The 14822-nt window shown below is 38.4% G+C and overlaps 1 protein-coding gene across 1 annotated transcript in view; it reads left to right on the top strand.

Moving 5' to 3' along the window:
* The window catches only part of CCDC172 (coiled-coil domain containing 172), a 68563-nt gene that overhangs the window by 42699 nt on the left and 11042 nt on the right, over positions 1–14822 (top strand). The window lies entirely within an intron of this gene.

The following is a 14822-nucleotide window of genomic DNA, read 5'->3' as shown; positions in this document are numbered from 1 at the left end:
CTTTTTATGTATTTGGATAATGAAAGAATGGCTGGTGTTTGAAACCACATAGTCATACACCCAAGGAGAAAATCTTCAGTTTGTTAATTTTACTATTGTTTATTAATAATTCAATGTTATATTTGCTGGCTTAATTTCAAAGAAGTTCATCTACTTTCTGGGCTAAATATAAGGAAAGAAACCTCATTACTGAATCTATGAGAAGCAAATGAAGTCTTCTTTTACATAAATCATATAGAAATATGCCCACTAGAGCTGAACAAATGCTTCATATTAGCAGTGTATTGCCTTAGGCCATAATTTTAGTAGATTGTGAGAAAATACTTGCAATTTAATTTTATGTTAAGTTTTATAAGCATGAAATATCAATCTCTTGGGTGATATGTGTGATGCAGAATGAGTTTCTGTAATGACAATCTGCTCATTGAATTTTTTACACTTTTAAAAATGATAATGCCCACTGGTATCATCATGGTTAGTAGTATAAGGGCTTCTGATGTGAACTCCAGTTTTGTGGGTTTATCACTCAGTCATAAAAATTTGCCCTGGGTTAAAATTAAACACACAAAGTCTGTTAGAGAGTTTTTTCCTTCACAGATGGTGACAGAAGAAATCTTAATAGAAAGAAACGTTTGTCTATATACATTGTCCTTTTTTTGAATTTTAGGAGTTATCAAATGAAATGCCAATATTTACCAGTTCCCACTTTAAATTTTTTGATATGTGTAGTTTAGTTTGCTTACTGGTATGTTCCATAAAAGTAATTTCAAGTATAAAGAACCAAGTCAAAGTACCAAATATAAAGATTTTTGGAAATAGGGCCATAGCCTTATAATTGGTGCAATAACAAGAAGCTAATAATGGCAAGAAACGACATGACATTTATTCAATATCCTGAAGGGCAAAATTAAGTTGGTTTTATCCCTAAATTTTGGAATATTATTTTCCATCTGTGTGTTCAAATGTATACTAAATTCTGTTGCCTTTTTCTTAAATTTTCAGGATTAACTGCTATTGGTATAGATGCCATTTTTATAGCAGGGTTTCTGAAACTTGGCACTATTGACATTTTGGCCCAGGTCATTCTTGGTTGCAAGAGGGGAGTCTTACGCAATTTAAGACATTTAGCAGCATCTCTGGCCTCTAAACACTAGATGCCAGTAGCACCTCCCACCCCCAGCTTTGACAACCAAAAATGTCTCCAGACATTGCCAAATGTCCCCTGGCCAGAGAGGGGTGGGCAAAACTCTACCCAGTTGAGAACCAGTTTTTTTATTGTTATGTTAATCACCATATATTACATCATTAGTTTTTGATGTAGTGTTCCATAATTCATTGTTTGTTCATAACACCCAGTGCTCCATGCAGAATGTGCCCTCTTTAATACCCATCACCAGGCTAACCCATCCCCCTTGCCTCCTCCCCTCTAGAACCCTCAGTTTGTTTTTCAGAGTCCATCATCTCTCATGGTTCGTCTCCCCCTCTGACTTACTCCCCTTCATTCTTCCTCTCCTGTTACCTTCTTCTTTTTCTTTTTTCTTAAAATATGTTGCATTATTTGTTTCAGAAGTACAGATCTGTGATTCAACAATCTTGCACAATTCACAGCACTCACCGTAGCACATAGCCTCCCCAATGTCTATCACCCAGCCAACCCATCCCTCCCACCCCCAACCACTCCAGTAACACTCAGTTTGTTTCCTGAGATTAAGAATTCCTCATATCAGTGAGGTCATATGATACATGTCTTACTCTGATTGACTTATTTCACTCAGCATAAGACCCTCCAGTTCCATCCACGTCGTTGCAAATGGCAAGATCTCATTCCTTTTGATGGCTGCATAATATTCCATTGTGTATATATACTATATCTTCTTTATCCATTCATCTGTCGATGGACATCTTGGCTCTTTCCACAGTTTGGCTATTGTGGACATTGCTGCTATAAACATTGGGGTGCACGTACCCCTTCGGGTCCCTACATTTGTATCTTTGTGATAAATTCCCAGTAGTGCAATTGCTGGATCGAATGGTAGCTCTAATTTCAACTGTTTCAGGAACCTCCATACTGTTTTCCAGAGTGGTTGCACCAGCTTGCATTCCCACCAACAGTGTAGGAGGGTTCCCCTTTCTCCGCATCCCCGCCAACATCTGTCGTTCCCTGACTTGTTAATTTTAGCCATTCTGACGGGTGTGAGGTGGTATCTCATTGAGGTTTTGATTTGGATTTCCCTGATGCCGAGTGATGTTGAACACTTTTTCATGTGTCTGTTGGCCATTTGGACGTCTTCTTTGGAAAAATGTCTGTTCATGTCTTCTGCCCATTTCTTGATTGGATTATTTGTTCTTTGGGTGTTGAGTTTGATAAGTTCTTTATAGATTGTGGATACTAGCCCTTTATCTGATATGTCATTTGTAAATATTTTCTCCCATTCTGTGGGTTGTCTTTTGGTTTTGTGGACTGTTTCTTTTGCTGTGCAAAAGCTTTTTATCTTGATGAAATCCCAATTGTTCATTTTTGCCCTGGCTTCCCGTGTCTTTGGCGATGTTTCTAGGAAGAAGGTGCTGCGGCTGAGGTCGAAGAGGTTGCTACCTGTGTTCTCCTTTAGGATTTTGATGGACTCCTGTCTCACGTTTAGGTCTTTCAACCATTTGGAGTCTATTTTTGTGTGTGGTGTAAGGAAATGGTCCAGTTTCATTCTTCTGCATGTGGCTGTCCAATTTTCCCAACACCATTTGTTGAAGAGACTGTCTTTTTGCCATTGGACATTCTTTCCTGCTTTGTCAAAGATAAGTTGACCATAAAGTTGAGGGTCCATTTCTGGGCTGTCGATTCTGTTCCATTGATCTATGTGTCTGTTTTTGTGCCAGTACCATACTGTCTTGATGATGACAGCTTTGTAATAGAGCTGGAAGTCCGGAATTGTGATGCCGCCAGCTTTGCTTTTCTTTTTCAAGATTCCTCTGGCTATTCGGGGTCTCTTCTGGTTCCATACAAATTTTAGGATTATTTGTTCCATTTCTTTGAAAAAAGTGGATGGTATTTTGATGGGGATTGCATTGAATGTGTAGATTGCTCTAGGTAGCATTGACATCTTCACAATGTTGGTTCTCCCAATCCATGAGCATGGAACGTTTTTCCATTTCTTTGTGTCTTCTTCAATTTCTTTCATGAGTATTTTATAGTTTTCTGAGGACAGATCCTTTGCCTCTTTGGTTAAATTTATTCCTAGGTATCTAATGGTTTTGGGTGCAATTGTAATGGGATCGACTCCTTGATTTGTCTCTCTTCTGTCTTGTTGGTGTATAGGAATGCCACTGATTTCTGTGCATTGATTTTATAGCCTGCTACTTGACTGAATTCCTGTATGAGTTCTAGCAGTTTTGGGGTGGAGTCTTTTGGGTTTTCCACATACAGTATCATATCATCTGCAAAGAGTGAGAGTTTGACTTCCTCTTTGCCGATTTGGATGCCTTTGATTTTTGTTGTCTGATTGCTGTGGCTAGGACTTCTAATACTATGTTGAATAGCAGTGGTGAGAGTGGACATCCCTGCCGCGTTCCTGACCTTAGGGGAAAAGCTCTCAGCCTTTCCCCATTGAGAATGATATTCGCTGTAGGTTTTTCATAGATGGCTTTTATGATATTGAGGTATGTACCCTCTATCCCTACACTCTGAAGAGTTTTGATCAAGAAAGGATGCTGTACTTTTTCAATGCTTTTTCTGCATCTATTGAGAGGATCATATGATTCTTGTTCTTTCTCTTGTTAATGTATTGTATCACGTTGATTGATTTGCGGATGTTGAACCAGCCTTGCAGCCCCGGGATAAATCCCACTTGGTCGTGGTGAATAATTCTTTTAATATACTGTTGGATCGTGTTGGCTAGTATTTTGGTGAGAATTTTTGCATCCATGTTCATCAAGGATATTGGTCTGTAATTCTCCTTTTTGATGGGGTCTTTGTCTGGTTTGGGGATCAAGGTAATGGTGGTCTCCTAAAATGGAAGTTTTCCTTCCATTTCTATTTTTTGGAACAGTTTCAGGAGAATAGGTATTAATTCTTCTTTAAATGTCTGATAGAATTCCCCTGGGAAGCCATCTGGCCCTGGGCTTTTGTTTGTTGGGAGATTTTTGATGACTGCTTCAATTTCCTTAGTGGTTATAGGTCTGTTCAGGTTTTCTATTTCTTCTTGGTTCAGTTTTTGTAGTTGATACATGTCTAAGAATGCACCCATTTCTTCCAGGTTATCTAATTTGCTGGCATAGAGTTGCTCATAATATGTTCTTATAATTGTTTGTATTTCTCTGGTGTTGGTTGTGATCTCTCCTCTTTCATTCATGATTTTGTTGATTTGGGTCACTTCTCTTTTCTTTTTGATCAGTCTGGCCAGGAGTTTATCAATCTTGTTAATTCTTTCAAAGAACCAGCTCCTAGTTTCGTTGATCTGTTCTACTGTTCTTTTGGTTTCTAGTTCATTGATTTCTGCTCTGATCTTTATTATTTCTCTTCTCCTGCTGGGTTTAGGCTTTATTTGCTGTTCTTTCTCCAACTCCTTTAGGTGTAGGGTTAGGTTGTGTATTTGAGACCTTTCTTGTTTCTTGAGAAAGGCTTGTATTGCTATATACTTTCCTCTCAGGACTGCCTTTGCTGTATCCCAAAGATATTGAACAGTTGTGTTTTCATATTTATTGGTTTCCATGAATTTTTTTAATTCTTTAATTTCCTGGTTGACCCATTCATTCTTTAGGAGGATGCTCTTTAGCCTCCATATACTTGAGATCTTTCCGACTTTCCCTCTTGTGATTGAGTTCTAGTTTCAAAGCATTGTGGTCTGAAAATATGCAGGGAATGATCCCAATCTTTTGGTACCAGTTGAGACCTAATTTGTGACCTAGGATGTGATCAATTCTGGAGAATGTTCCATGGGCACTAGAGAAGAATGTGTATTCCATTGCTTTGGGATGGAATGTTCTGAATATGTCTGTGAAGTCCATTTGGTCCAGTGTGTCATTTAAAGTCTTTATTTCCTTGCTGATCTTTTGCTTAGATGATCTGTCCATTTCAGTCAGGGGGGTGTTAAAGTCCCCCACTATTACTGTATTTTTGTCAATGTGTTTCTTTGCTTTAGTTATTAATTGCCTTCTATAATTGGCTGCTCCCATGTTCGGGGCATAGATATTTACAATTGTTAGATCTTCTTGTTGGATAGACCCTTTAAGTAGGATATAGTGTCCTTCCTCATCTCTTATTACAGTCTTTGTTTTAAAATCTAGTCTGTCTGATATAAGGATTGCCATCCCAGCTTTCTTTTGGTGTCCATTAGCATGGTAAATGGTTTTCCACCCCTCACTTTCAATGTGGGGGTGTCTTTGGGTCTAAAATGAGTCTCTTGCAGACAGCATATTGATGGGTCTTGTTTTTTAATCCAATATGATAGCCTGTGTCTTTTGATTGGGGCATTTAGCCCATTTACATTCAGGGTAACTATTGAAAGGTATGAATTTAGTGCCATTGTATTGCCTGTAAGGTGACTGTTAACTGTATGTTGTCTGTGTTCCTTTCTGATCTTTGCTGCTTTTAGGCTCTCTCTTTGCTTAGAGGACCCCTTTCAATATTTCTTGGAGGGCTGGTTTCGTGTTTGCCAATTCCTTTAGTTTTTGTTTGTTCTGGAAGCTTTTTATCTCTCTTTCTATTTTCAATGACAGCCTAGCTGGATATAGTATTCTTGGCTGCATATTTTTCTCGTTTAGTGCTCTGAAGATATCTTGCCAGTCCTTTCTGGCCTACCAGGTCTCTGTGGATAGGTCTGTTGCCAATCTAATGTTTCTACCATTGTAGGTTACATATCTCTTCTCCCGAGCTGCTTTCAGGATTTTCTCTTTGTCTCTGAGACTTGTAAGTTTTACTATTAGATGTCGGGGTGTTGACCTATTATTATTGATTTTGAGAGGGGTTCTCTGTGCCTCCTGGATTTTGATGCCTGTTTCCTTCCTCACATTAGGGAAGTTCTCTGCTATTATTTGCTCCAGTATACCTTCTGCCCCTCTCTCTCTTTCTTCTTCTGGGATCCCAATTATTCTAATGTTGTTTCGTCTTATCGTATCACTTATCTCTCAAATTCTGCCCTCGTGATCCTGTAGTTGTTTCTCTCTCTTTTTCTCAGCCTCTTTATTTTCCATCATTTGGTCTTCTATATCACTGATTCTCTCTTCTGCCTCATTTATCCTAGCAGTTAGTGCCCCCATTTTTGATTGCACCTCATCAATAGCCTTTTTGATTTCGACTTGGTTAGATTTTAGTTCTTTTATTTCTCCAGAAAGGGTTTCTCTAATAACTTCCACGCTTTTTTCAAGCCCAGCTAGTATCTTTAAAGTCATGATTCTGAACTCTAGGTCCGACATCGTACTAATGTCCGTATTGTGTAGGTCCCTGGCAGACAGTACTACCTCTTGTTCTTTTTGCTGAGGTGATTTTTTTCGTCTTGTCATTTTGTCCAGAGGAGAATAGATGAATGAGAGAACCAAATGCTAACAGTTTTACAACGTCCCCAGCAAATATACTGTATACAAATCAGAAAAGACCTGAAACCAGGGGAAAAGAAAGGGAAAGAAAGAAAAAAGAAAGAGAAAAAAAAGAAGAAAAAAGATAAAAACAAAAACAGAACAAATAAAAAAAACAGAATATGATCAAATATGATCAGGCTAGTGCATAGATCAGTGCCACACAGTAGATTTTGGGCGTATTTTGGTGTGTTAGAAAAAAGTGCCTCCTGGGCGCCTGGATGGCTCAGTTGGTTGAGCGACTGCCTTCGGCTCGGGTCATGATCCTGGAGTCCCGGGATCGAGTCCCGCATCGGGCTCCCTGCTCGGCAGGGAGTCTGCTTCTCCCTCTGACCCTCTTCCCTCTCGTGCTTTCTATTTCTCATTCTCTCTCTCTCTCAAATAAATAAATAAAATCTTTAAAAAAAAAAAAGTGCCTCCTAAAATTTTAAAGGAAGAAAGACATATATGTACAAAATAAGGGTTGATACAATAAAGGGATGGAAGATGACTGTAAAGATGAAAATTATAAAAGATTTTATAAAAGGACTTGATAAGATAAGAAGTTGTTTGAAAAAAGAAAGAAGATTTAAGAAAAAAAAAGGAAAAAGGGAGAGAATGTGATCAGGCAGGAGACTAGAACAAAGCCATACACTAGTGATTTAGGGTATATTTTGATCTGTTAGAAGAAAGTGTATCTCAAAATTTTAAAGAGAGAACAACTTATATATATATATATGCCAAAAATAAGGGTAACTACTATGAAGGGATAAAATATGACTCTAAAAATGAAAAATAAAAAATGTTTTTTTTTAAAAGGGATTAATAAGATGTTGGTTGAAAAAGGGAAAAAGAAAAATAAAAAAAACAGTTAACAAAAATTAACTTTGATGAACTAATGAATCATGGTAAAAAAAAAAAAAGCCATGAATTCTATGTGCAGTATTCCCCTAGCGCTGGAGTTCTCCCGTTCTCCTTGATCGGTAAACTTGGTCTTGGCTTGCTGGCTGTTCGTGCTGATCTTCTGGGGGAGGGGCCTGTTGCCGTGGTTGCCAAATGTCTTTGCCGGAGGCGGAATTGCCCCGCCCTTGTTGGTCTGGGCTAAGGAAGCTGCTCGGGTTTGATCTCAGGAGCTTTTGTTCCGTGCAAGCTCTCGCTGGAGCTTTGGAGGACCAGGGTGAAAATTGTGGCCTCCCAATCTCCACCTGGAGGAGCCGAGAACTCGGGGCCCTGCTCCTCAGTGCGCCCCCAGAGAAAAGCAGTCACTCCCGTCTCCCCCGTCTCCGGCCGCACTCCGTGCTCACCCAGCCTGTGACCGAGCGTTTCTATCTCTGGCACCCAACCCCATGTGGAGTCTCCAAACCCAGCAGATCCCTGCGCTGCGTTCCCGCGCCGCTCCTCCCGGGGGGAGGAAGGGGAGTCTCCCTGGCTCTGCCGCTTGTTGGGTCCCTGCTGGAGGAGCAGTGGCCCGACTGGGCCGCGGATCACAGTTTATGGCCACCCCAAGCTGAGAGCCCGCGCTTAGGCTCCGTCTCTGCAGCCGGCTTCCCTGCTCCGATACCTGGGAGCTCTGCCGCACTCAGGCACCCCCGGTCTTTCTGTGACCCTGAGGGTCCCAGGACCACACTGTCCCGCGAGGGTTCCACCCCCCGTTTAGCCACTGGAGCGACGTCCCTCTGCGGAGCCGACTTCTAAAAGGTCCGATTTTGTGCTCCGCGGCTCTAGCACTTGCCAGAAGCGGCCGTCGGAGGCCCCTCCCCCGCCGTCTATCCTCCCGAATATCGCCTTGGATTCACTTCTCTGCTCGTCCTACCTTCCAGTAAGTGGCCGCTTCTCTGTTCAGAGAGTTGTTGCTACTCTCCTCTTCGATCTCCTATTGAGTTTGTAGGTGTTCCGAATGGTTTGATCCCTATTCAGCTGAATTCCTGAGACCAGAGGAAATCTAGGTCTCCTACTCCTCTGCCATCTTGCTCCCTGTCAAGAACCAGTTTTATTTTAAGGTTATTATAACTGTACTTCTACTTTTATTAAACTTTAACCAGTTAAGAAAGCAATTACAAAAAAATTAATATTAGTTGATTTCTATGAGTTTATTGTTTCTACTTTCAGTAATTAGAAAATTTTACACATATTTTATACTGTCTATATTATTGGAATTCTTTCATAATGATTATGGTTTTCTTTTTTAAATTAATCTGCCATGTTCAGATTATTTGTTGGACTCTATCTTGATGCCATCCTTTAGTGTAGAGAACCAGTACTTACATTCACAGTGGTTTAATGGTCTCTGCTTTAGGTAATCATTTCCTCTTTATAAATACCAAGATGCTTACTTATTTAAAAGATTCTATTTTGAAGATTTTGGGATCATTAAGTAAACATATTAAGGTAGCTAACTTGTAGAATATTGCTATGATTAACACTTATGTCAAAGGTTGGGTTAATTCATAAGAAGCTCCCAGGAGGTTGTATAACTCTGACTGATCTAGTTTTTTCATATAGTTCAGGGAGGATAGAAATGATAAACCTTGGGTTCTTAAGAGGCAGCAAGCATAGAGGTTAAGATTACAAACCCCTTAAAATCCCAGCTCTGCTATTTACTAGGTTACTAACCTTGTACCAGCAATTTAACTTGTCTATCCTCAGTCTCCACAGCTATAAAATGAGTTTCATAATAGCATCTACCTCACAAGATTATAGTGATAATTAAATGACATAATATATATAAAGCCCTTAGAACAGTGCTTGGAACATAGTAAATGCTCTAAAATTAGATATAATTATAAATATATGATTACTTATGATTGAATTTTTATTTCATATTATCCATGAGGATTTCATGACTTTCACCTTCTTTATCATTTTTCTTCCACCTGTCTTTTTTTTAATTTAAATTCAATTAGTTAATATATAATGTATTATTAGTTTCCTAGGTAGAGTTCAGTGATTCATCAGTCTTATATAATACCCAGTGCTCATTATATCACATGCCCTCCTTAATGTCCATCACCCAGTTACCCCATTCCCCCCACCCTTCTCTCCTCCAGCAACCCTCAGTTTGTTTCCTATGATTAAGAGTATCTTATGGTTTGTCTCCCTTTCTGCTTTCGTCTTGTTTTATTTTTCCCTCACTCCCGCATGATCTTGTTTTGTTTCTTAAATTCCACATATGAATGAGATCATATGATAATTATCTTTCTCTGATTGACTTGTTTCGCTCAGCATCATACCCTCTAGTTCCATCCATGTCATTGCAAACGGCAAGATTTCATTTTTTTGATAGCTGAGTACTGCTCCATTGTATGTATATATATATATACCACATCTTCTTTATCCATTCGTCTGTTGTTGGGCATCTGGGGTCTTTACCTAGCTTGGCTGTTGTGAACATTTCTGCTATAAACATTGGGGTGCATGTGCCCTTTTGGATCACTACATTTTTATCTTTGGGGTAAATACCTAGTAGTGCAATTGCTGAGTCATAGGGTAGCTCTATTTTCAACCCTTTGAGGAACCTCCATTCTGTTTTCCAGAGTGGCTGCACCAGCTTGCATTCTCCATCAACAGTGTAAGAGGGTTCCCCTTTCTCCGCACGCTCGCCAACATCTGTCATTTCCTGACTTGTTAATTTTAGCCATTCTGACTGGTGTGAGGTAGTATCTCATTGTGCTTTCGACTTGTATTTCTCTGATGCCAAGTGATGTTGAACATTTTTTCATGTGTCTGTTGGCCATTTGTATGTCTTCTTTGGAGAAATGTCTGTTCGGGTCTTCTGCTCATTTCTTGATTGGACTATTTGTTCTTTCGGTATTGAGTTTGATAAGTTCTTTATATATTTTGGATACTAGCCCTTTATCTGATAAGACATTTGCAAATATCTTCTCCCATTCTGTTGGTCATCATTTGGTTTTGTTGACTATTTCCTTTGCTGTGCAAAAGCTTTTTATCTTGATTAAGTCCCAATAGTTCATTTTTGCCCTTGCCTCTGGAGACATGTCTAGCCAGAGGTTGCTGCAGCTGAGGTCAAAGAGGTTGCTGCCTGTGTCCTCTTCTAGGATTTTTATGGATTCCTGTCTCATATTTAGGTCTTTCATCCATTTTGATTCTATTTTTGTGTATGGTATAAGGAAATGGTCCAATTTCATTCTTCTGCAGGTGTCCCAATTTTCCCAATACCATTTGTTGAAAAGATTTGTCTTTTTTCCATTGGATATTCTTTCCTGCTCTGTCGAAGATTAGTTGACTATAGAGTTGAGGGTCCATTTCTGGGTTGTCTGTTCTGTTCCATTGATCTGTGTCTCTGTTTTGTGCCAGTACCATACTGTCTTGATTATTACAGCTTTGTAATAGATCTTGAAGTCTGGGATTGTGATGCCACCAGCTTTGGTTTTCTTTTTCAACATTCCTTTGACTATTCAGAGTTTTTTCTGGTTCCATACAAATTTTAGGATTATTTGTTCCAGCTCTGTGAAAAAGGTTGATGGTATTTTGATAGAGATTATATTGAATGTATAGATTGCCCTAGGTATCATAGACATTTTCACAATTTTGTTCTTCCAATCCATGAACATGGAATGTTTTTCCATTTCTTTGTGTCTTCCTCAGTTTCTTTCATGAGTGTTCTATACTTTTCTGAGTACAGATCCTTTGCCTCTTTGGTTAGGTTTATTCCTAGTTATCTTATGGTTTTTGGTGCAATTACAAATGGGATTGAGTCCTTAATTTCTCTTTTTTCTGTCTCATTGTTAGTGTATAGAAATGCAACTGATTTCTGTGCATTGATTTTATATCCTGAGACTTTGCTGAATTCCTATATGAGTTCTAGCAATTTAGAGTGTAGTCTTTTGGGTTTTCCACATAGAGTATCATGTCATCTGCGAAGAGTGAGAGTTTGAATTCTTCTTTGCTGATTCGGATGCCCTTTATTTTTGTTGTTGTTGTTGTTGTTGTTGTTGTCTGATTCCTGAGACTAGGACTGCTAGTACTATGTTGAAAAACAGTGGTGATAGTGGATATCTCTGCCATGTTCCTGACTTTAGGGGAAAGCTCTGTTTTTCCCCATTGAGAATGATATTCGCTGTGGGCTTTCCATAGATGGCTTTTATGATATTGAGGTATATTCCCTCTATCCCTATACTGTGAAGAGTTTTAATCAAGAATCGGGATGCTGTACTTTGTCAAATGCTTTTTCTGCATCTATTGAGAGAATCACATGGTTCTTGTCCTTTCTTTTTTTAATGTAGTGTATCACATTGATTGATTTGCTGATGTTGAACCACCCTGCAGCCCAGGAATAAATCCTACTTGGACATGGTGGATCATATTGGCTAGTATCTTGGTGAGAAGTTTTGTGTCTGTGTTCATCAGGGATATTGGTCTGTAATTCTCCTTTTTGGCAGGGTCTTTTTCTGGTTTGGGGATCAAGGTAATGCTGGCTTCATAGAAAGAGCTTGGAAGTTTTCCTTCTATTTTTTGAAACAGCTTCAGAAGAATAGGTATTACTTCTTCTTTAAATGTTTGGTAGAATTCCTCTAGGAAGCCTTCTGGCCGTGGACTCTTGTTTATTGGGAGATTTTTGATTACTGCTTCAATTTCCTTGCTGATTATAAGTCTGTTCAGGTTTTCTATTTCTTCCTATTTCAGTTTTGGTAATTTATATATCTCTAGGAATGCATCCATTTCTTCCAGATTGCCTAATTTGTTGACATGTAGTTATGCATATGTTCTTATAATTGTTTGTATTTCTTCAATGTTGGTTGTGATCTCTCTTCTTTCATTCATGATTGTCTGGTTCCTTTCTCTTTTCTTTTTGATAAGTCTGCCCAGGGTTTAATGATCTTATTAATTTTCTTTCAAAGAACCAGCTCCTAGTTTCATTGATCTGTTCCACTATTCTTTTGGTTTCTATTTCATTGACTTCTGCTCTAATCTTTATTAATTCTCTTCTCATGCTGGATTTAGGCTTTATTTGCTGGTCTTTTTCCAGCTCCTTTAGGTGTAAAGTTAGGTTGTATATATGAGACCTTTCTTTTTTCTTGAGAAAGGCTTGTAGTGCTATATACTTCCCTCTTAGGACCACCTTTGCTACAACCCAAAGATTTTGAACAGTTGTGTTTATTTTCATTTGTTTCCATGAATTTTTTAATTCTTCTTTAATTTCCTAGTTGACCCATTCATTCTTCAGTAGCTTTCTCTTTAACCTCCATGTATTTGAGTTCCTTCTAACTTTCCTCTTGTGATTGAGTTCAAGTTTCAAAGCATTGTGGTCTGAAAATGTGCAGGGAATGATTCCAGACTTTTGGTACCAGTTGAGACCTGATTTGTGACCCAGTATGTGTTATAATCTGGAGAATGTTCCATGTGACCTCGAGAAGAATGTGTATTCTGTTGCTTTACGATAGAATGTTCTGAATATATCTGTGAAGTCCATCTGGTCCAGTGTGTCATTCAAAGCCTTTGTTTCCTTGTTGATCTTCTGCTTAGATGATCTGTCCATTGCAGTGAGTGGGTTGTTAAAGTCCCCTACTATTATTGTATTATTATCAATGTGTTTAATTTTGTTCTTAAATGGTTTATATAATTGGCTGCTCCCATGTTAGGGGCATAAATATTTACTGTGGTTAGATACTCTTGTTGGATTATGATATAATCCCTTTAGTTATGATATAGTGTCCTTTCTCATCTCTTATTACCGTCTTTGGTTTGAAATCTAATCCCAACTTTCTTTTGATGTCCATGAGCATGATAAATGGTTTTCTACCCCCCTCACTTCAATCTGGAGGTATCTTTGGGTCTAAAATGAGTCTCTTGCAGACAGCATATCGATGGATCTTGCTTTTTTATCCAATCTGATACCCTGTGTCTTTTAATTGGGGCATTTAGCCCATTTACATTCGGAGTAACTGTTGAAAGATATAAATTTAGTGCCATTATATTACCTATAAAGTCACTGTTTCTGTATATTGTCTCTGTTCCTTTCTGGTCTGTGTTACTTTTGGGCTCTCTCTTTGCTTAAAGGATTCCCTTTAATATTGCAGGGCTGGTTTAGTGATCACAAATTCTTTCAGTTTCTATTTGTCCTGGAAGTTTTTAATCTTTCCTTCTATTTTGAATGACGGCCTAATTGGATAAATTATTCTTGGCTGCATATTTTTCTCATTTAGCACCCTGAATATAGTGCTTACTGGCCTCCCAGGTCTCTGTGGATAGGTCTGCTGCCAGTCTAATGTTTCTACCCTTGTAGGTTACGGACCTCTTGTCCCAAGCTGCTTTCAGGATTTTCTCTTTGTCTCTGAGATTTGCAAGTTTCACTATTATATGTCAAGATGTTGACTTATTTTTATTGATTTTGAGTGGGGTTCTCTCTGCCTCCTGGACTTGAACGCCTGTTTCCTTCCCCAGATTAGGGAAGTTCTTTGCTATAATTTATTCCAGTATACCTTCTGCCCCCCCTTCTTCTAGGATCCCAATTATTCTAATATTGTTTCACTTTATGGTATCACTTATCTCTCGAATTCTCCCCTCGTAATCCAGTAGTTGTTTATTTCTCTTTTTCTCAGCTTATTTATTCTCCATCATTTGTCTTCTGTATCACCAATGCTCTCTTCTGCCTCATTTATTCTAGCAGTTAGAGCCTCCATTTTTGATTGCATCCCATTAATAGCCTTTTTTATTTCAACTTGATTAGATTTTAGTTCTTTTATTTCTCCAGAAAGGGATTCTCTAGTGTCTTATATGCTTTTTTCAAGGCCAGCTAGTATCTTTATAATCATTATTCTGAACTCTAGTTCTGACATCTTACTTATATCTATACTGATTAGATTCCTGGCCATCAGTACTGCCTCTTGTTCTCTTTTATGAAGTGAGTTTTTCTCTCTTGTTACTCTGCCCAGAGAAGAATAGTTGAATGAGAGAACAAAATACTAAAATGGCAACAATGACCCCAGAGAAATATACACTAAACAAATCAGAAGAGACCTTAAACTTAAAAAAAAAAAAAGAATATAATCAGACAGGTGAACAGAACAGAGCAATACACTGGATCCTGTGTGTATTTAGGTCTGTTTGTTAGAAAACTAGATCCCAAAATTGTAAAGAAAAAAAAACTTATATATGTACAAAAATAAAATTAAATACAATAAAAGGATAGAATGTAACTATAAAAATGAAAATTAAAAAAAGACTTGCAGAAAGTGGTTGCTTATCTATTTGTAGAATTGCAGCAATTCTTTTCTTAGATCTCTAGTTGAGTTTGTAGGTGTTCAGAATGATTGGATAGC

The sequence above is a fragment of the Eumetopias jubatus genome, unplaced genomic scaffold (assembly GCF_037043125.1).
Source record: "Eumetopias jubatus isolate StellerSeaLion01/CBP00866 unplaced genomic scaffold, mEumJub1_p1.0 scaffold_17, whole genome shotgun sequence".
Classification (NCBI taxonomy): domain Eukaryota; kingdom Metazoa; phylum Chordata; class Mammalia; order Carnivora; family Otariidae; genus Eumetopias; species Eumetopias jubatus.
The sequence above is the reverse complement of the archived record's forward strand: the minus strand, read 5'-3'. Positions and strand labels throughout refer to the sequence as shown.